The 21,582-nt window shown below is 51.3% G+C and overlaps 1 protein-coding gene across 4 annotated transcripts in view; it reads right to left on the bottom strand.

The window, feature by feature from the left end:
* Syt2 (synaptotagmin 2) overlaps positions 1–21,582 on the bottom strand; it is a 110,181-nt gene that overhangs the window by 43,548 nt on the left and 45,051 nt on the right. Inside the window, exon 1 of one of the 4 annotated variants that reach the window (XM_039090348.2) lies at positions 2,981–3,444. The exons of 1 other annotated variant lie outside the window; for it this stretch is intronic. The gene's annotated coding sequence lies outside the window, so the exon portion shown is untranslated. Of the gene's footprint in view, positions 1–1,894; positions 2,402–2,907; positions 3,445–21,582 lie in introns of those variants that run through there. 2 more of the 4 variants (XM_063272035.1, XM_039090350.2) reach the window with 2 other exon arrangements.

Genomic DNA, 21,582 nt, shown 5'->3' with positions numbered 1-21,582 from the left:
AGAATGGGGGCTCCCAGGTCTCACTCCAGGGCTGTGTAGAGCCTGGCAGAGGACTCTGTTTCTCAGACCATGTCTCAAGGTATCTGGGGGGGGGGGGGTAGAAGCAGGGAGGGGCTGTGTGCAGGGAGTTCCAGAGGTCACCCCTGCTCCCATTGAGCTTTCTGGTACTCAGTAAGCACCAAGTCGTCAGAGATGAATGGGTTCTGGGGCGGTCTCTGGCTGAACTTGCTTCATACACAGGTGAGGTAGGCAAGAAAGGGACTTCCCCAAGGTCACATAAGATCGTACAGATGAGAACCAAAGCCTGGAAACTCAGCCTAACTTTCCTGTCTTTGCCCAGGAGTCTTCCGGAAGCACCAGTGCCACAGTGCCAAGCTAGCGACTCCTCTCAACTGGAGTCCCCAAGGAAGACCTCAGTGAGAAGCCATGCAGGCAGCCTGGGCTGTACAATGGGCTGGTGTAGCTCACACTGGAGCTCTTTCTATGAAGGAAGGGTTCTTGAGGCAGTGGGACAGCAGAGAAGACAGTATGACCTTGGGAGGTTTCTGACTCTCTCATCTACCCCAGGGACCCTCTCCCCAGAGAAAGTTAAGCCCTGTGCAGAGGGTAAGCAGTTCTGGACTGACACTGGCCTGTCAGGGCTAGGGACTCTGTGAGGAGCAGTGCTAAAAGTATGGACTGTAGGCCTCAGTCCACTTGGAAGGTTAAAGAACTACATACCCAGGGGCTAGCCTTCTGTACCCCCCCCCCGTTTCCTCTTCCCCTTCAATTCAGACAAGAGGTATCAGGATGGGGAAAACTTAAGATCCTTAATATCCCAAACCCCCATTTCCAGATCTAGAGAATAAGGCCTAGAGTAGTAAATGAGTTAGTTACTCAAGGTCAGCAAACAGGTCAGAATGCCTTCTGACACCCCCCGAGGTTCTTCTAGGGTCAGAGTTTCACACTGTTACCCTCCCAAGTGTGCACAGGGCTCTCTGCAGAGGCCAAGAATCAAAGACAGTGAATTTCCAGGCACAGAAAGCTTGGCAGACTCACTCATGGACTCGGATCAGCCTTCCTCCTCCCCTTCTCCATCTCCCCTACATCACCCCTGTGTGGTACACCAGTCCCCTACATCAGACTGAAACTCCCAGAGGTACACCAGTTGTCCAAGGTCACACAGCAAACCCAGAGAGAGCTACTGCCCACTCTCCCTTCCCTGGCTGCTTGCCACAATTCTTGAGAACCCCCATTCCTCCAGTGCACAAAGCCATGGCTCTGGGTGGTGGATGAAAAAGTTCTCAGGAGAAAACGGGGCACTAAACATGTCCGCAGATTCTGGTCTGGATAGACCAGACCGAGGAGTGTAAAGCACATTGAGTCCTGCGTCCTGCCAGCACCCCACTGCGCTCCACTCTGCGCCAGGGGGCTCCAAAGCTCGGAGCACGTGGGATCCACCAACTCATCCTCATTGCGGTGGGGGCAAGCAGGGTCCCTCACTCCCCACACATGCTCTCACCACACACCCACTCCATCCTCTAGGCACCTCTTCCCAAGATGAGCTGTGAGTGCCCTCGCTCCCTAGCTGCCCCCTGTCCCAGCACAGATGCGTTATCCTAGGCACAGCACTAGAACAGGTCTAGGTGGAGGGGTTCCTAGGATATTCGGGACATATCCCCTGGGACAAAGAAGTGGATTTCGGGAGCCCGATCTCACCAAGGGCTGATCCTGCTCTTAGTTTATGCCTCAGCAAGTGCAAAACCCAGAAAGTCAGGGTCACATTTGGTGATCCAGCATCCCAGGGGTCCAACACCAGGCCCTGGGAGGCTGCTGGTGTCCTGGGTGTGGCCTCACTTGGGACTGCGGGACTTGGGATGCCCTCGCAGGGCTCCCTGCCTGGGCTCCCTCTTACCCGGAGATGTTCCGGGAGCCGATCGGTGTGGGCTGGTGGAGAAGGCAGCGGGAGTCTGCCGCCCCGAAGTCCAGGTCCCCTCTTCCCACTCCCGCGCCGGCCAGCGCTGCGGCTCTCCTCCCGCTCCCTCGCTCGCGCGCTCTGCAGTAGTAACAACCTGATCCGCTTCCCCCGCCCGCCAATTGAGATGCGCCTCACATCCGCCTGCACACGCGCGTGCGGCCCCTCGGAGGCGATCCCCGATCCAGATCCCGGATCTTGGGGAGCAGGAACCTGTCCTGGCACCCCACACCCCGTTTTTCAGCCCGGACAGTCCGCAGAGGGCAGCTGAGAAGTCCCCGGGAGGTGCTGCCTGGAATCACAGGGCAGAGGGGTTTAGCCGCATGCGGTCATTTCAGAAGTTGCAGGCTGGGCGGCTCAGACCCCGGAACCGCATGGGGCTCCCCCCGGCTCTGCGGAGAATCCCCACCACTCTCGCGCAGTGCCCTCCTACGACACTCCCCACCCGCCCCGCTACTGCAAGCTTTTCCGGGAGCTTCTCGGTTCTCAAGAGTGGCTGGGGGAGGGGAGTGAGAAAGGGGGACCTCCGCCTGACGGAATCGCAGGGGAGAAGAGAGAGGGGTGATGAGCTTCAGGGATACAGATTAAAGGCTTTTCAGACTCAAGAGAGAAAAGAAAAGAAGGGGAACAAAAAGGGGGACAGCAAAGGGAGGAAAAGAGAGAGAGTCGTCCAGGGGGCACTGCACCAGTCTCTGGAGGGTGGAGTCTGGACAGGGTGCGGGGTCTTTCCATAGGTAGCTATGGGAGGGGGGACAGCGTGGAAGTGGAAAAGCTACCTGTAAAGGGGTTATATCCTGGAGCCCTTCCTACTTGCCCCTAAATCTTGCTTTCTTCTTCTTGGGCAAGGATTTCCACAAACCCTGAGTGGGAACACTGAGTAGGGAGTGACAGGGAGGCTTGAAACCATCGTGCCCCCTCATCCCCAGTGCCTTGGTCGGACCCTTGTGCCTCACCCTCAGTCTTCAGCTCCCCTGCTGCTTAGACCTCAGGATCCCGGTCCCCAAGTGGAGTGCCAGGCTTGCTTACCTGGCCCAGCCCACCTTCGCTCTAGCGGGTCCAGCTTGCTCCACCCTCTGCGGCAACACCTTCCTCTTTCCCTCCTGTTCTGTACACTCAAACAGAAATCAAGTTCAGGACCTGACACAGGAAGTGATGATTGTGTGTGTGTGTGTGTGTGTGTGTGTGTGTGTGTGTGTGTGTGTGTGTGTGTGTGTGTGTGTTATGTTTTCCATGGGCATACCTGGGGAGACCGGAAATTACCAATCTACCATCAACCCATTCTTCCTCCCCTCTCGGTCGATCCCCACCAGCTGCAATGCTCCCACAACACTGCTGCTCTCGGGAGGGGCTAGTGGCTCCTTTTAGAATGGCCGCTGCTTGCTGAAGGGCCCTCAGCTACAGAAGAGCTGATTTCATGCAGCATGCCTGAACAGGAGCATGTTTCTGGACACCTGACAGGGGCTGCCCATGGCTGCTGGGAAGGCTGTTCCCAGGCGTCTATTCTCCAGAAAGGGTGGCCTGAGGGTCAAGAGCTCAAGGTCAGACTCTAAGGAGTACTAGGAGTCTTCCCGTACCCATGCCTGCCCATGCCACCCACAGAGCTGAGAACTGCTCCATGTAAGTGGGCAGGCTGAAGAAGTGTAAAGGGCCTGCTCCTCCTTGGGGGGTAGCACCACCCCTCTTTGGAGTCCCCCATTGAAGGAGGCTCAGTAGGTTGCACTCAGGTTAGACTACAGGATTTCCTGTAGCTAAGAGTGCCCAACAGCATCCTGCATTAGGAGACCCCGTGCCTTCAGGATGGGAATGGGTAAATTGTCAATGGATGGAAAGAGGCCTTGAGCCTTCCTCAAAACTGCCCCCATGCAGTGGGGTCTACAGCAGAGATGGAGTCCATCTGTAAAGCTATGTCCACACACTTTAGAAATGCCTGTTTAGTTTACAGACTGCTTCCATGCGCTTGTCCCTTCCTGGGGTGGAGGGACAGTGGACTATTGGTGGCACATATGCAGCCAGGACAGGATCCAGAGGCACCTATGCAGATGGGGCAGGTCCTCTGAGAAAGGCATCTATAGTTGGCTCCCTTCCCTGGCAGGGGTGGTAACAATGAACCTTACAGCTTTGAACTCTTAATCCATGTAGACCATCACTGGAAGCTTCGGGGCAAGACAGGGATATTTTGTTATGGAATGAAGGACCAGAAGTCCCCTAAAATGTGGGTGATTGAGCCAAGGAGTCATAGTGGCCCAGCCGTGGGCCTTGTGATTCTCGATGCTGATTTTCCCTAGTCCCTGTGGGCTGATTACTTCTCTATACCTCCCCCCTCCTCCTTGTGGCTCCTCCCATCCAATTGTCCTTTGTCTTCAAGCAAGCATCCTGTACCAGAGTTTCCCTCAATCCTTTGGCTAACTTTTTCCCACTCTCCAGTTTCAGCTGGTTCTACCCTGGCCCACATCCCTGTTCTCAGATGTCTTCCCTGCCCAGCAGGACCTGAAAGGGCCAGGCTCTGCCCTGTTCAGGACCTTTGCGTTTGCTGTTCTCTTAGAGCAGGGCACTGTCCTCTATCCCCTCACAATCTCATACCAGCCCTACCCCCAGCACCGATAGCCTCGGTTCCCTGCCCCTCCCCTTGTCCTTTCTGGTTCCCATACCCTAAATTCTAACTGTCATCTCCACAGGAGGCCTTCCTGTTGAGTCTAGCCTCTGGGCACAGAAAACCCTCAGCAAGTGTAGCCTCAAGGCTGAGTATCCAATGTCAAGACTGCCACACATCCAGGTTGGGACTTGACAGTGAAACCACTCAAGCATCTTTCTCATCAGCAGCGTAGGAATTTAACTATAAAACAGAGTTGTTAGCCAAAGGATTGAGGGATGGTAAGTGGGAGGGAATTCAGACAAAGCTGTATAGGTGGTCACTCACAACGACGAACTCCTTACCTACCATCCCCCCAGTCCCCATAACACCTCACTTGGTGGCTCTTGAGCCCTGACTTCTGCTCTAGACTTCCTGGGGAAAGTGGACTGCAGCTGGGACCAGTTCTCCCCCTCTCCACCTGGCTTCACCCCAGCAAGGCTGTGACCCATTGTTCTCCCCGAGGCAGCCTCAGGTGCTAACTCAAACCAACCCAGCCCTAAAACATGATCACATGCCTTGGCCAACCCAGGAGTGGCCAGGGAAGGGGTAAGAGGTTCTTGCTTCCTCCATGGCTAGGGTAAGGTCACTTTCAATAAGTCCACATACTATCTATGAGTGAGCAAAGTGTCTTTCCCCTTCCAGTCCAATGAGAGGCAGCTCTAAGCCCCTCCCACATAGACAGGGAGCTGCAGATTGTTTGTGTCTAAGCAGCACAGCCCGGCCTTTTGTTTCCAGAGCCCCTGGATGGAATACGGAGGGTGGTGGGATCATCCACACAAGGGTACCCTGAAACCCACTCTGCATTCTGCCTGTCGCCACCCAGATGTCCTCCTTCCTGTCAGTGCTGCCTGCGCTGGAGGCTCCTCCTGCAGGAGCACACCACAGCTGGTACCTGCAAAGTAGTGAGACTGCTGCTCGAACAGTGCAGAGGGAACCCTGCTGGAAGTTAGCGCTCCTGAGTCTCCCCTGAGGAAGGGGAGAGGGATGAGGGGAGAGGTCGCAGCAAGTGACCAGGTCTGCTCCCGGCTTCCTGCCCATCCAGACAAAACAATATTTCCAGTCCTTCCCTTCCAAAGACACAGAAATTAAGATTTCTGCAAAGAGTGTCAGCTCCTGCAGATGCCACCGTGACTGTCGCCAGTGATGACATGTTGTCCCTCCCTCCACCCATCCTAGTCACTGAGGCAGGAGCCCCCCCAGATCCAGAAGCACCAGGCTTCACAGCTGAGAATAGGAAAAGGCCAAGGGTTTGCCTTGCTCCAGTCTCCAGAGCCAGGGCCTGAGGAATTCAAGGCCCGATCTGTGGGTTCTGACAGCCACCCACCTCCTGGGGAGGGAAGGGACAGTCCAAGACCATACTGCCAGTTTTAATCTCTTTCCAGTCATAGCTCCAGTGCCAGCTGTACTCAAAGACAGCATCTCCATGTCCCCCCAAGGAGAGCTTTTTCCTAGACATGAGTAGCAATTCCCAGGCCACCTATGAAGAATCCGTGTCTGGCAGAGGGGCCTTGAAGAGGGAAAGGAAACTGGAGCTGTACCCTGAGCCTCTCTCCAGAGAATTTAAGAAGCCAAGATGACAGCCTCTCACAGTTGTGGGAGGGAGGTACCTCATCGAGGGTACCACCCTCCAGGTAAGCCTGCCCACCTGAAAGGGGTTAGGGGTGGGCTTGCTCACGCAGTGACCTCTATCGCCATCTACTGGTCAGAACACACAGTCTGTATGATCCCATCTAGTACAGTTGGGTTTTTCCTGCAGAGAAAAAGAATGCAGCCTGGAACTTTCTGTCCCACATTCTTTGGATAAGCTTCCTGAGGAGGCACTATGTACCACACACTCTCCTAGGCCTGGGAAGACCTGCTGGAGGTCACTTTCCTTACTAGCAGAGAAAGGCACAAGAGCTCAGGGAAGGGCAAACCCACCGGGTGAGGGTGTGTCCTTGGAAGCAGAAAGCCTGACCCTCAGAGAAAACTCCCAAGGCAGACAGACTCTAACTGGCACCCAGAGCTCATCTTCCGCTCTGATCCTGCTGAAAAGACAGGGACTCCCAGCCTCATGCACACTGTAGGAATAAACAGGGTCAGAAGGAGCAGAATGGGACTCGAGTATCAGGGGCCTGAATTCAAAGGGCCTTCGAGGTCAGGCCGTGAGCAATGAGGCACAGTAGAAAGCTTATATCAGGGCTAGACTGGCAGCCAGAGAGACCCAGACAGAGCAGAGCCAGTACTGCAGATATGCTTACGGGAAAGGCAAGACAGGTGGCCCATGGCAGGGCCCTTTGAGTAGAAAGCCAAGAGGGGGCTGGTGTGGCTAGAAGGCTCCCTGCTGACTGAGAAGCTGCATCAGAAAGCAAGGGAGAGAGACAGGCATCTGGGGCAACTTCTGGGACACTGGAGTGCATCACTGAGGCAATGGTGGAGTCTGTCACCAGAGTGCAGGGAGACTGGAGTTGAGTTTGATCTGGGACATGTCCAGTTTGGAATCCTGGACTACATTCAGGGATCAACACCCTGCAGGCACGTACGTCACGTATGTATGCAGATGTGGGGTTCAGAAGAAGCTCTGGACAGGAGACGTGCCTTTGAAAGTCATTCTAGAGGGAAAACCCATGCCCGTAACTGGATTCTATCCTGGATCTTTGGGCTCCGGTGCTGACTAATTCTCTTTCCCACCGCCCCTTTGAGTTTTGATTCCTGAGCCATCAGTGCAAGCCCTTACCTGACAATCCATGGAAACATGCCCCTTCCCAGGGCAGAATGTCCTTGTCTTTTTGCATATAATAGTATGGCTTACTGTCTCAATGGCATCATTCTAAATGTAACTGAGGAAAAAAAAAACAAACAAAAACCGCTAACACCCCTCTTCCCAGAAGCATCCAGCCAATGTGCTACTTTCTGACGACGAAGGCCCCTCTCCCATGGCCCCTCTCCCATGGCCCCACCTGGTCACTCAGCACTCAGTCCTCTGGCCCCAGCACTGCCCCCAGTCTCCGCCCTGCCCTCTCCCCTGCTCAGCTTCCTGATTGAGTCAGAGCTTCTTACTCCTGCCCTCCACACCCAGGCTTCATGAACTTCCTCTGCTCTGTCCCTCACTGGTCTCCAGAGGCTCTGCTGGTGGGTTGTGGGTCTCTGCAGTTACCCCCTCATCATCTTTGACTGATGCTGACCTTGTATCTGAGAACAACTGGAAGCATGAACGCCTCTTTCCTCATAGTCTAGGAAGAGGGAATTAATATATGTCCAACCCCACTTCAAATAAGCACTGGATGAAACGGGCTCAGAATCCAGAACAGAGGTGTGGCCTCATTTCTGGACATTACCCTAGGTGAGCCATGCTGCAGCCTTCTGTCACCATGGTGATACCTGGCAGTGAAGTGGAGGTCCTCGGCTGGGAGGCAGGGACCCGGGATCTGGTGTGTCACCGGCTCTGACTTGCTGGGTGACCTTGACTAAATCGGTCTGTCTTTGGGTCACATCTCAGCCTGTGTCAGAAGGGTCAGTGCCCTTCAGTAAGATGACCACTGGGGCTTCCAGGCATTAACAGCCTGCTTTTTGCCAGCCTCCTCCCACTCCAGCCTCCAAATGGGGAAATTAATTGAGTGTTCAAGCCTCTTCCCTTGCCCAGGCACAGCCGAGCTTACTGGGAAATTAGGGTGACATTGGTGCAAATAATTGAGTGTCTTTCCCAAAATGGTCTTCAGGCCCCGTTGCTTTAGCTGCTGCTTAAATAGATGAGCCAATTAACTTAACTAATTGCTCCCAAGGTCTAATATTTTCAGTCACATGACCCAAGGAAACACATTCTCCATGGCCTTTCTGCTGTCTGCATACCCCCACCGATGAACCAGCTTCCTGTGGTGCTGGGAACAGAGCCACCGCACTCTGCGTTCAGGCCAGTTCCTACAGCTGAACTCTCAGCCACGCATCCCACCTGCCTCTGTTCACGAAGCCTGCCTCTACTTACCTGCCAGTTCCCCACCCACTCGGCAGCTTACACTTAAGGCTTGGCTGAGGAGTCAGCGGTAAGCAGAAGCAAACAAGGCCGTGTCCTCAGGGAGCCCTTGGCGTGCTTGCAGAGGGGACACCAACCACTCATCACACACACACACACACACACACACACACACACGTGCCCTCATATCTGTGATGCAACCGGTGGTATAAAAAAAAAAAAATGGAACAGCGCTGTGCAACAAAGGGAAACCAGGGTGGCTTCCTGGAGGAAGGAGGGCTTGATCTGACTTGGAGGCTGGACAGATAGTAAGAGTACAGTGAGGAAGAACGTGCACTGTGGGCAGATTATTTAGATTGTGCATGATGCAGGAGAGATGGTAATGCGGTTGTTCTCAATCTGTGGGTCTCAATCCCTGTGATGGTCGACCAACCCCTTTCACAAGGGACGCCTGAAACCATTTGCATACCAGGTGTTTAGATTACAATCGATGCACAACAGTAGCAAAATCGCAGTTATGAAGTAGCGACGAACATAATTTTAGGGTTGGGGGGTCCTCACAACTTGAGGAATTGTATTAAGGGGTTGCAGCCATTAGGAAGGTTAGCCTGTGCTAATAGCTAGACCAGACTTTGGGGTTGGATTAACTGTGAGGAGAGAGAAGCAGCATCAAGAGTCCTTTTGGTGGAGAGGTGGGTCAGAGCAGGGACAGCTCTCTCAGAGGACTGGAGTTAGATTCCCAGCACCCACGTCAGGCAGCTGGGAGCTGCTCTAACTCTAGACCTAACCTAGAGGGATCTGACCCCCATGGACACCCTTACACACACAGACACAAGTACATAAACACGATTTAAATAATAAAAACTTTTTTTAGAAGTAACTCCCAAGGTACTAGCTTGTGGCTGGAGGTCAGGCAGCAAGAGAAGAAAGAAGCAAGCGTCTGGGCACCTTGTGCCCTTGTACAACCCTGAGGGCAAAGGGCTCCGAGTATGTCCTGCCCACACCTACACCACTCACTCACCTGATACCCAGTGCATACCTGGGATCCCAACTGAAGGAAGCTGAAAGTCCAAGCCTGGGACAGAGCCTGGACTTTTCCAGAGGGGTGAAGGGTCAAGGAGGGGCTGCAGAAGCCCTTGGATGACTGAGATGTTTCCCAGCACCTGGCCGGTATCATCAGTGGTGCTAGAACACAGTGTCACAGGGAGGAAGTGAGCTCTGGAACACTTAACCATGTGTACACGTCTGCACGTGTATGCACTCGTGCTTGTGTATGCACACACACATATGTACCTGTGTGTACACACATTCATAGTCACATGTATACATCCCTACTCCCATACATACATATATGTACACACATGTGTATGCTCATGGAGGAGGAAGGGGACACACCACACAAATCCTGTTATCACCTCCTTGGCTGCCTTGAACAGCAGCTTCTGGATGACTTCATTAGTGAGTCAGGAGGAAGCCACTGGCCCCCGTTGAGAGCCCTCTGGCTGGGTTTCCCTCAGCAAGCTCCCATCCCTTCTTGCCTTGCCCCTGGGCTCTACAACAAGCTCTGTCCCAGCTGAGCAACCTTGGCTAAGCTGCGTCCTTCTCCTGAAGATAAAGGGAAGAGAAGATGATCTCTTAGCTCCCTTTCAGCCCCTATGGTCCATGCGTTTGAATCTCTAAGCTGGGATACTCTAAGTGGGTGGATGGAAAAGGCATCCTCCCACTTTTTATTTTGAGAGACCGCAGAGAGAATTAGGAGGGTGTCTCACTCTTAAGTGGGCCCTCAATGGGCATGCATAGGTCTTAACTGAAGGTTCCCTGAGTATAAGACACACAGAGCTGCCTCCCAGCTCGGACCCATCTGCTGTCCTCCCCACCTTCCCCCTCCTCTGCCCCTCTGCCATATCATCCCTATCTAGGTCTCTACTGTTTACCTCCTGAGTTCTGCCTGGGCTGTCCAGAGTTCCCGGAGCCCCCTCCCCCAACTCTAGGCTTCAGGGCTGTGACAGCGGCTGCCTGAGGGGGCGAGGAGGCAGCAGCCCGTGTGCCTGGAGAGTCCCTGTGCTCTGCTGGGCAGCCTGCATTTCAGCCGCACTGCAATGCAGTAGTCTTTTTTTTTTTTTTTTTGTTGGTTGGTTGTTGATGTTAGTTTTTATCCTAAAAGTCCTCATTTTCTAGGGAAATGTGAAGCCAAATGCTCTCCAAAGGGGGTGGCCAGATTGCCTGGGACTATGCCAACTCCTTACCATCGGGGACACCAGCCTGGCCGTGAAGAGCCCCTGGACCCTGCTCCTGGTCAGAGGAATGTAAAGGAGCTGATTTTCCCTTCCTAAAAGCCAGGCACAGATGGAACATAAATGTCTGTTGAATTAGAGCACTTCTGAGCTTCCCGGTCCCTGGGGCTGGGGCTTCAGGTTCCTCCACAGAGAGGCTGGGATATGGCTGGGCTCACCAAAGATCAATCACTCTCTCTTTCTCTTAATGAACCTTTGCAGTGGGAGCAGTGCCCTCTTTGGCAATACCAAATACACTGTAAGCTGCAGGGTTTGGGGAAGGGAGTGCTTATACAAGGACCCTGCTCCCTCCTGCAAGCTTGCCTGGGTTCATTTTCTTCTGGTCTTTAAGTCTTACAGTCAGAAAATGCAAGGTTTTGCATTTCCTATTAGAAAGGCAACAACAGCCAGGCAACCAAACATGGGCCTGTAATCCCAGTTCCTGGCCAGTTAAGGCAAAAGAATCATGAGTTCAAAGCTAGCCTGGGTTATATAGTAAGATTCTATCTCATAAATACAACAATGAAACAAAGGCTCTAAACTGAATCGCTTATGAAAATAAAACCAGAAGAATGGTTGGATTAAATCAGGAACTGACTTAGCACTCCCTCAGAGAAAGGTTTCCAGGGATTCTGGCTGCAGTGGAGAGACACCAGGGTCACTTAGCTGACAGACAGAAAGCCACAGAAAGAGGTGGCTTAGAGGCAAGGCTGGGCCAGCACCGCTTAGCTAGATAAGTGTAGTTAGTGGCATTTCCACCTCAGAGAGGCTTAACAGACCCAGCTATGTGCCTGGACTGAGTACCAGAGGTCTATGTACTAAGAGGTCCCAAACTCCCTCCCCACAAGCTAGAAGGGCTGCGAGGGCCCTGTCTGCCCTTCTGTGATGTTTAGTCTCTCTCAGGCACAGATGGCTGTAGCTCAGGGGCAGCCAGGGTACAACAGAGCCAATCTGAGAGCAGCCCAGGGAGGGATACTGCCAGTCGGCCCATCTGCCGAGCAGGTGACAGCTGCTGACATGGAAGGCGGGGTGAGGGACAGACAGTCTGGTCGATAGGGTCAGGGCTGCTTCCTATAGGACCTTACCCCCAACCCACAGACTCCCTCGGCCCTGGGCCTAGCATGTAGGTCTTCAGTGAAAACAGACTGACGCCTGTCTGCAGAGAGGGGCTGCCCTCCACCTCCCATGTGTCCATCAAAACAGGCCAGAGCACAAGGTCACTGCAGTGGAAATGACAGTCCTCCTCCAGCGGGGTCCAGACAAGAGGCTGAAGCAGGCCGAGCGTTCTGTGAAAGAGATCAGTCTAGGAATGCAGAAGCCACATCAGAAAAAGCCCGGTTGTTCACCCTGACCCTGCTACTGGGTCACTGCTGTGACCTGAGACAATGTCACTAGCGCATCAGCCTCCTTTGAGTCAGCCTCCTTTTCCTCAAATGTGAAGGAACAACGATACCCCTACCTCACCAGGACAGTGGCAAAGCATCTGCCCAGTAGGCAGAGGCTACAACTAGTCCAGAATACCAGAGAATGGCAAGAAATCCCTCTCCAGGCAGACATACCTCACTGGCTCCTAGATTTAAGAGTCGTCAAAAACAAACAAACAAACAAACAAACAAACAAACAAACAAAAACTTCTGGAATTTTCCTTAAAATGCATATTCCCAGGCTCGATTCCAGATTCAATTAAAGAAGGGTTGAGTTTAGTCTTCCCAGAGGAGCCTGAGCTGGGACTCTATGGGCTGCATTTTGAGAACCATCACCCCAAAAGACAGAAGAGCTGGTCCTGAGGCTACTGCCAAGGACTGTATGGGCATAGAGCCATGCTTGCAAGGGGCAGAATTCTGTCCCAGCCTCCCTTCCCTCAGCCCGTCACCCCTGCCATTGAGCATTCTGGCTTTCCCTGCCAGTCTCACACTTCTGCAACCATTCTCTTTGCACTCATTTAGTCAATCAGCAAATGCTCACTGAGCGTGTGCTACGTCTGACGCTGTTCTACATGCTGAGGACAGAGAGAGCAATTAAAAAGGGCACAAAACTCCCCACCAGGCGTAGTGGTGCATGCCTGTAATTCCAGTATTTGGACAGCTGAGGCAGGACAATCCCAAGTTCAAAGCCAGCCTGTCCTACATAGCAAGACTCCGTCTCAAAACATAACAAAGCACCCTTGTCCTCATGGACCCTATAATTCATATGTTTATTGGCATTCATTCAATAAATACCCACTTGCCAAGCACTGTGACAGACACTAAAGCTGAGTACAGAGATGGTGACCAGAAGAAATCTAAGGGGGAGGATCCTTGGGGGCCACCCAAGCCCTATGGGTTTTCTGTTCCAAACCCCTCTAAGGCTTAGGGCAGTGACCCCACCACAGGCAGTCACACCACAGGTGCCAGTAAGACAAATGTCAATCATCAGCAGGGGGTGGAGCTGAGTGGCTGAGGAGATCCTGGGGAACCACCTTCTCTGAGCTGAGCATGCGAGCTCCTAAGTCCTTCAGAGGTTCTGCCTCCCCCACCCCCCAAAGCCATCTGCTAGCCTCGCCAACTGCAGATCAGGAAGCACCTGGAAGAGGTAGATGGCTTGGCCTTTCTCCCTGGCTCACTTACCGTCACTGCTGGGTACAAACCATTTCTTCTTTCTCCCATCCGGTTCTGTCCCTTTGTATAATTCTGTGCTTCATAATTACATGTGAGGGTAAGCTAATTCCCCCAAATGTCGTGGCAGGCCATCGATAACATTCCCCCATGGCCGCCCTGCACCATTCTGCAGCCCTCGAGCAGCCTGGCAGGGAGAGCTCAGCCCATGGCCTCGATTTTTCATGCCATGCCCACATCCATCACCAGCCTGCCAGCTCCTCTTCGTGCTCCAAGGGGGCAGGTGCTCCAAGAGAACACTCTGCAGGTGCTGCTGCTGGCCTGCTCCACCAGCCCTGCTGGAGCGCTTACTGGAAATTTTTAACTGTATTTCTCAGTGCTGGGAACTGAATCCAGGGCCTCATGCTTGCTACTCAAGAACTCCACCACTGAGATATACTACAGTGCAGCCTCTGGAGGGTCTGTGGACACACAAAGGGAGCATCACGGTTTGTAAACAGGGCGGTGTGAAAAAGAGGCCTGGATTTGCTCAAAGTCGACTTCAGAACTAGTCATTTATTTCCCTTATTTATTCCATCACTAATTCACTTGGCAAACGCCTTGAGAGTGCTCCCTACGCCGAAACTGCATTCACCACCTGACATACAACAATGACGAGATGGTGTCTAACCTCAGGCAGCGCCCACTCCAGTGAGGAGACACACGTGACCACACCACAGGCAGACACAACACAGGCGCCAATAGGACAGATGTCAATCATCAGCAGGGGGTGGAGTGGAGTGACTGAGGAGATCCTGGGGTCCCACCTTCTCTGAGCTGAGTATGCAGGCTCCTAACTTCTTCAGCCACATGCCAAGTTCACCACAAGATGTGCCCTGTGGTACCAAATACAGGCTTTCGGCATGGCACGGGCTTTGTTTGATGGTCAGCTCAGACTTAACTAAGGTAAAGTCAAGCCAATCAGAAATTCAAGATTGGGACCATGGAGGCTGCTTACCATCAAAAGCCTAATGATAAGTTTGAACCCCAAGGACCCCCAGAATAGGACAAAATCCTAAAAATTGTCCTCTGACACTATGGCACACGCACAACCACACACAATGCTAAAACTGTCCAAATACCAGAAGGACAGTGTGGTGGTGCAAGCCTTTAATCCCAGCACCCAGGAGACAGAGGCAAACAGATCTCTGTGAGTTCGAGGCCAACCTGGTCTGCATGGTGAGTTTCAGGACAGCCAGTGCTGCACAGTGAAAGTTTTTCTTGAGGAAAAACCAAAATAAATAAAGAAAAAGAAGGTTATGTGAGTTCAAGGTCAGCTTGAGCTACAAAAGACCCCGTCTCAAATAAAATACTACTGGCAAAGTATCTGGCCCACGTTGAGTGATTGTCTAACCAGAGAGGCAGTGGTGCCAGGTGGGGCTGGAGAGGAAACGCTTGCTCTCTGTCTGTGGAAGGAGATGGCAGCAGGGAACAGCAGTGGTCCACAGATGTGCTCTGTGCTAGCCGAGTCGCTGAACCCCGCCTGGTGTCAGCCCTGGCACAACTCCTCTGATACATTCTTACATAATCCTGGATTACAGGTATGTAAAGAAAGACGGTGGCCAAACCTATGAGGCTCATAGCTGCCTGCCTGCCACCTCACACCCCACCATGATGGTCAGGTATTGACCCTCTGGAACTGTAAGCAAACCCCCAAGACCCTCAACTAAACGCTTTCTTTTGTAAGTTGTCCTTAGTCGTGGTGCTTCAATATAACAAGAGACCACCACACACACGCACGCACGCACACGCACACGGAACTTGCTCTGTAGACCAGGCTGGCCTCATACTCATAGAGATCTACCTGCTTCTGCCCCCCAAGTGCTGGATTAAAAGGCTGTGCCACCACCGCCTAGCCGGGCTGCGGAAGCCGCTCCCTTAGCCACCTGGGTTCTCAGGTAGACCTGACAATCCTTTCCCCAAGCACACTGAGGTCCCCTGAAGTTCATGTGCTCTTCAGCCCTTGCTGATCCTTTCCCTGTGTTGGCTAAGTGGCCCCACTACACGTATTCCATACACAGCAGTCCTGGGCCATTCGTCAGGTTTCTTCCCACCATGTTCTGTGTCTATTCATAGCTCATGGTCTATTCTTGTGGGCATCTTTATGAACTTTCATTATAAATATTCTTAAAATTTACATAGGATTGGGAAAGAGCCTGCGAGTGCTAACATTTATGAAAATTTATAGTCTCGTTTTACCTATTACCCTCCACATCTGGGACTATGGGGGTTCTGTGTCTTGTTCTTGGAGTTATTTTGAAAGGAATCAGGATATCGTGCTGAAGGACCAGGAAAATATTCAGACCCCCTAGCAAACAGAGTAGAGCCAAAAGTGTAGGTTAGCCAGTTCAGTGACGCTGTTCCAGGAACTTGACTGACCACAGAACTGATGATTACGCCAGCCGGTTCGACAACTCTCTCCCAGGAACTAGCTGACCATAAAGTTAGATTAAAATCTTAAAAACAATCTTGAGAAACAGGAAGCTTCTCCTTGTGATTTTTCACTGGTATTCTCAACATTTTCCAATGACGCCATCCCTACCCCCTTAGGTTGTGGTTTCTTCCTTTAAATACCTCTTCTCCCAGCTACTCGGGGTCAAACTCCTCTACCCCTGAGTGGGATACGAGTCTTGACCCCAGTGCACTGGTTCCTATCAATAAACCTTGTGTGATTACAGCAAGGACGGTCTCACATGAGTTCTTGGGGGGGTCCCGTCCCTGAGACTTGAGTGAGGGTCTCCCTGCTCCAGGAGTCTTTCAATGCTATTTCCTTCTTTTTTTTTCCCCCCCTCTTTTTTTAGGAGCTGGGGACCGAACCCAGGACCTTGCTAGGCAAGTTGCTAGGCAAGTTGCTCTACCACTGAGCTAAATCCCCAACCTCAATGCTATTTCCTAAGAATCTCAGTACAGCTCTCTACCTTAAAGGAGGCTGGACACACATCCCTACACATCACGGCATCATCTTGCCTTGCATACTCAGATTCTACACTAGGAAAAATTCACACTCAAATATCCCTAAAGGGCTCAAAATGCCTTCTTAAAGCTTCTTTAACTGTGAAGTGTGGTGACACACACCTGTAATCTCAACACTTGAGAAGCAGAAGCCCCAGGGCTAGCCTGGTCTATACTGTGAGTTCTATGCTAGTCAGGGCTGTAGAGTGAGATTCTGTCTCAAAACAAACAAGAAAACAAAAACCTCCAGTCAACACTGTCCCTCTTGGTTGTTGAGTCTGCTGACTTCCTTTGATTCTACAAGATTCTGTTCACCCTGTTTGTTTTGCTTTCTTGAGACAGTGTCTCATGTAACTAAAGTTGGCCTTGAATTCACTATGTAGCTGGTCCTCCTGACTCCTGCAGAGTACTGAGATTGCGAGTGTGTATCCGTACATCCAGGTTCCTTCTCCCTTTTCACCTCATTGGTTAAGTGGATGAAACAGATCATTTGTCTCCCACATGGCCCCACGCCCTGTGTCCTGCACACATAGTCCCACACCCTGGGCCAGCTGGGTGCTTCTGCCTCCTCACTCAGCTGCTCCTGTTTCCTGCAAACTCATGGTTAATTCTAAAGACTCAGGAGGCGGCAAGTCCAACCTCATCCAACCCCTTACCTCTTCATTCACCCTTTGTATTCAAGCACTGAATGCCCCAATAAGTATCCCACAGACTTACTGTCTTAGTCAGCCTTTCTATTCCTGCACAAACATCATGACCAAGAAGCAAGTTGGGGAGGAAAGGGTTTATTCAGCTTACACATCCACACTGCTGTTCATCACCAAAGGAAGTCAGGACTGGAACTCAAGCAGGTCAGGAAGCAGGAGCTGATGCAGAGGCCATGGAGGGATGTTACTGGCTTGCTCAGCTTGCTTTCTTTAGAACCCAAGACCACCAGCCCAGGGATGGCACCACCCACAATGGGCTGGGTCCTCCCATCTTGACCACTAGTTGAGAAAATGCCTTACAGCTGGGTCTCTCATGGAGGTATTTCCACAACTGAGGCTCCTTTTCTGTGATAACTCCAGCTTGTGTCAAGTTAACACACAAAACCAGCCAGTACAATTGACCCCTTGTCAACTTGACACACAAACACATCACTGTTTTTTTAAAGATTTATTTATTTATTTTGTATATGAGTACACTGTAGCTGTCTTCTGACACACCAGAAGAGGGCATCGGATTCCATTACAGATGGTTGTGAGCCACCATGTGGTTGCTGGGATTTGAACTCAGGACCTCTGGAAGAGCAGTCGGTGCTCTTAACCACTGAGCCATCCCTCCAGCCCAACACATCACTGTTAAACCTCAACTCTTACTTTCTTATTCATCCCCAAGATCTAAATAACTTTGAGTTCCACAGTTTTTACATATTAAAAGTTCAATCCATTTAAAATATCCAATATCTTTTAAAATTCAGTCTTTTTAAAATTCAAAGTCTCTTAACTGTGGACCCCACTAAAATATTTCTTACTTCAAGGGGGAAAAATATCAGGGCACAGTCACAATCAAAAGGGAAATCAAACTAACTGTCCAATGTCTGGGATCCATTCACGATCTTCTAGGCTCCTCCCTTCCTAGGCTTGGGTCCCTTCTCCAGCTCTGCCCTTTGTAGCACACACCTTGTCTTCTAGGCTCTAGCTGCCTGTTCTCTCCACTGCTGCTGCTGCTCTTGGTGGTCATCTCATGGGACTGGCATCTCCAAAACTCTGCTGTCTTCCATTGCAGCTAGGCTTCACCAATAGCCTCTCACAGGCTCTCTTCATGGTGCCAAGTCTCAACTCCTTTGCATGACCCCTTCAGTCCTGGGCCATCGATTGCACCTTCACCAACGGCCTTCCATGGCCTCTCACAGTGCCCAGCCTCAGCTGTTCTTCATGACCCCTTCATGCCTTCAAAACCTGTACCACCTGGGTGACTTTTACACATTACCAAGTACAGCTGCAGCACAAGGTACAACCTTGACTATCTCTGGAACACAGCCTCTTTGTGCTCTCAGAAAACACTTCCCAGAAGATTTCACCTCAGTGATGCTGTCTCTTCTTTTTTTTTTTTTTTTTTTTTTTTTGGTTCTATTTTTCGGAGCTGGGGACCGAACCCAGGGCCTTGCGCTTCCTAGGCAAGCGCTCTACCACTGAGCTAAATCCCCAACCCCGATGCTGTCTCTTCTTAATCACCATTAATTTCTTAGCTCCAGCTGACCAGCACCAGTAGTCCCAGTAACTCAAAGGTTCGCTTTAGTAGTTCTGGTATCTTGTTAATCACAGCTGATTCTTCAGCCCCAGCTAACCAAAACCACAGAATCTTCACAATCAAAATAGCAACAGCCCTGATAAGAGTCTTTAATCTTCCCTCTGAAATTTCACTAGCCAGACCTCCATCTTCTGCACTACAACATTATCTTCCAAGCTCCTACAGAAACTTCTAACATCCCAATGGTTCTTCTAGCCCAAAGTTCCAAAGTCCTTCCACAGTCCTCCCCAAAACATGGTCAGGTTGTCACAGGAAAACCCCACTATCCCGGTACCAATTTGTCTTAGTCAGGGTTTCTATTCCCACACAAACATGACCAAGAAGCAAGTTGGAGAGGAAAGGCTTTATTCTGCTTACACATCCACACTGCTGTTCATCACCAAAGAGAGTCAGGACTGGAACTCAAGCAGGTCAGGAAGCAGGAGCTGATGTAGAGGCCATGGAGGGATGTTTCTTACTGGCTTGATTCCCCCGGCTTGTTCAGCTTTCTTTCTTATAGAACCCAAGACTACCAGCCCAGGGATGGCACCACCCACAGTGGGCTGGGTCCTCCCCCTTGACCACTAGTTGAGAAAATGCAGCTGGGTCTCATGAAGGCATTTTCACAACTGAGGCTCCCTTTCTGTGATAACTCCAGCTTGTGTCAAGTTGACACACAAAACCAGCCAGTACAACTTACCAACTGCTTCGAAACCTCAAACACACTTTTTCTCTCTGCCTGCTTCCCTGTCTCATCCTTAACTGTTTTCATTATGCCTAGAATATACTTTAAATTATATTTAATTAATTATTGAGAGTTGTATACAATATATTTTGATCATATTCGCCCCACCTCCCTCCTGCCGCAGTTGCATGTTCTCTCCATCTTAAAACCCACCTGGTAAAATTACTGTTGTTCAAATGTTCTCAGGTGTGGGGCCAATCCCTTCAAAGTGCTCTGCCTACCAGAGGTCATGCCCTAGAAGAAAAATGACTCTCCATTTCCCAGCATCTATGGAATGCCCCTCAGCTACTGATAGGACCTAAGGTAACGTCCCTCCCCTTTATGCTGGGATTTTTGTCTGGCCGGAACTTAACACAAGTCCTGTGCATGCTGTCGCAATCTCTGTGAGTTGTGTGTACATTTGACCTGTTGTGCTTGAGAAAACATTGTTTGCCTGTAGTCGTGCACCTCCTCTTCCCCGGTGATCCCCAACGCTACAGTGCGATCTAGATGCCCCATTTAGGGATGAGCACCGTGCGGTCTCTTTTTCTCGGCACACTGACCAGTTGTGGGACTCTGTGGTAAGTGCCACCTCCTACAAGAAGCAGCTCCCTGCTTAGAGATGAGGGGCATATCGATGGAACAGTGGCGCAAACGTTTTAGGAATAGCCAATCACTTTCTGCTTTGATTGAAAACCCACTCTGTGGCCGATCCCAGAACTGACACCATTATCAGTACCAGGAGTCTGTGGGTTGACAGGTTCTAGGCCCTAAGGGAAAATCTACTACTACTATTCTGTTAAATGGCTGTCATATTAAAGGGCTCCTGGTGACTCACTGTGACACCCGCACATGCCGAGCCTCTTTGTCTCATTAGCCCCTTTATTTGTATAACCCGGGGCTGTAATATTCCAACTGCACAGTGCCTGGCATGTACTAGAGCACTGCACCCAAGTTTACAGAATGTCAACAGCGATACTGGACAGACAGGATAGGGCTATGGGAATCTGAGGACGTTTAGAAACGTCTTCGGTTGGGATTCTGGGTCTGGCACCAGCATGTGAAAGCCAGAGCAGAAAGAGTTCAGAAAGAAAAGAAAGCCTGCTCCTTGCAGGAGTGTACATAGAGAGCTTTAGGTCCCTTCTCTAGGCTTTCCAGGATCCCTGCTGCCTTCCACACAGACAGGCTGCGGGATCTATGCCCTAGCCACAGAGACGGGCGGGACTGAGGCAGAATCTCACCTCCATCCATTCGAGGGAGGGGCTGGGCCATGTGCTGGCAACATGGGGATATAGTCCTCCGCTTTCACATGTCTCCCTTTTATCCAACACAGGTAGGAATGGTGAGCCCACTATCATGTGAACCCAGGCTTCCCTAAACAGAAGGTGTGAATACAGGGGAGGGGTGGAGGTAGGGAAGACACCCAGCCCCTTTCTAACTCCCCAAGAGGCTTCCAGGGGTTGGGGATTTAGCTCAGGAGTAGAGGACTTGCCTAGGAAGACACCCCTGGAAAAACCTAGCCCCAGGCCATCCTTAGCTGGATTGAAGGTGGCTCATCCCAGTCCTGCTTAGGTTTCCTGACAGCGTGGGACAGCAGTGGATTCCCATTGTCTTCACTGGCCCTGTTTTTGCTTTCAAAACAACTGCATTGAGGTCCCATCCCAAACATACAATAAAACTCACTCATTTGAGTACTGGAGAGATGGCTCAGAGGTTAAGAGAACTTACTGCTCCTCCAGAGGACTGCAGTTTAGTTCCTAGCACCCACATCAGACAACTGAAACTACCAGTAACTCAAGTTCCAGGGGATCTAATGGCCTCCACGAGCACCTGTACACACAGTGCACATAAGCACATACTGTGTGCACACAGACACAAGTAAATAAGTATACGTGTGTGTGTGTGTGTGTGTGTGTACTTACATACAGGTATACTTACATGTGTATATATGTACATATATGTGTATATATAGTGTCCATTTAATGAGTTATGGGTAAGTGGCCACTTTACCACCACCTCAGGCAAGGCGTACAGCACTGTAATCACGCAAGCCCACTGCCCCCATACACCTCATCCCCATCAGCCTCTGGTTAGTACTGGTTTGTTTTTTCTAACACAGATTCCATTACCCCCGGATTCGTCTGGTTTTGTTTCTGGAGATAATCTCATGTAGCCCAGGCTGGCCTTGAATTCA

Source organism: Rattus norvegicus, chromosome 13, assembly GCF_036323735.1.
Source record: "Rattus norvegicus strain BN/NHsdMcwi chromosome 13, GRCr8, whole genome shotgun sequence".
NCBI lineage: Eukaryota > Metazoa > Chordata > Mammalia > Rodentia > Muridae > Rattus > Rattus norvegicus.
The sequence above is the reverse complement of the archived record's forward strand: the minus strand, read 5'-3'. Positions and strand labels throughout refer to the sequence as shown.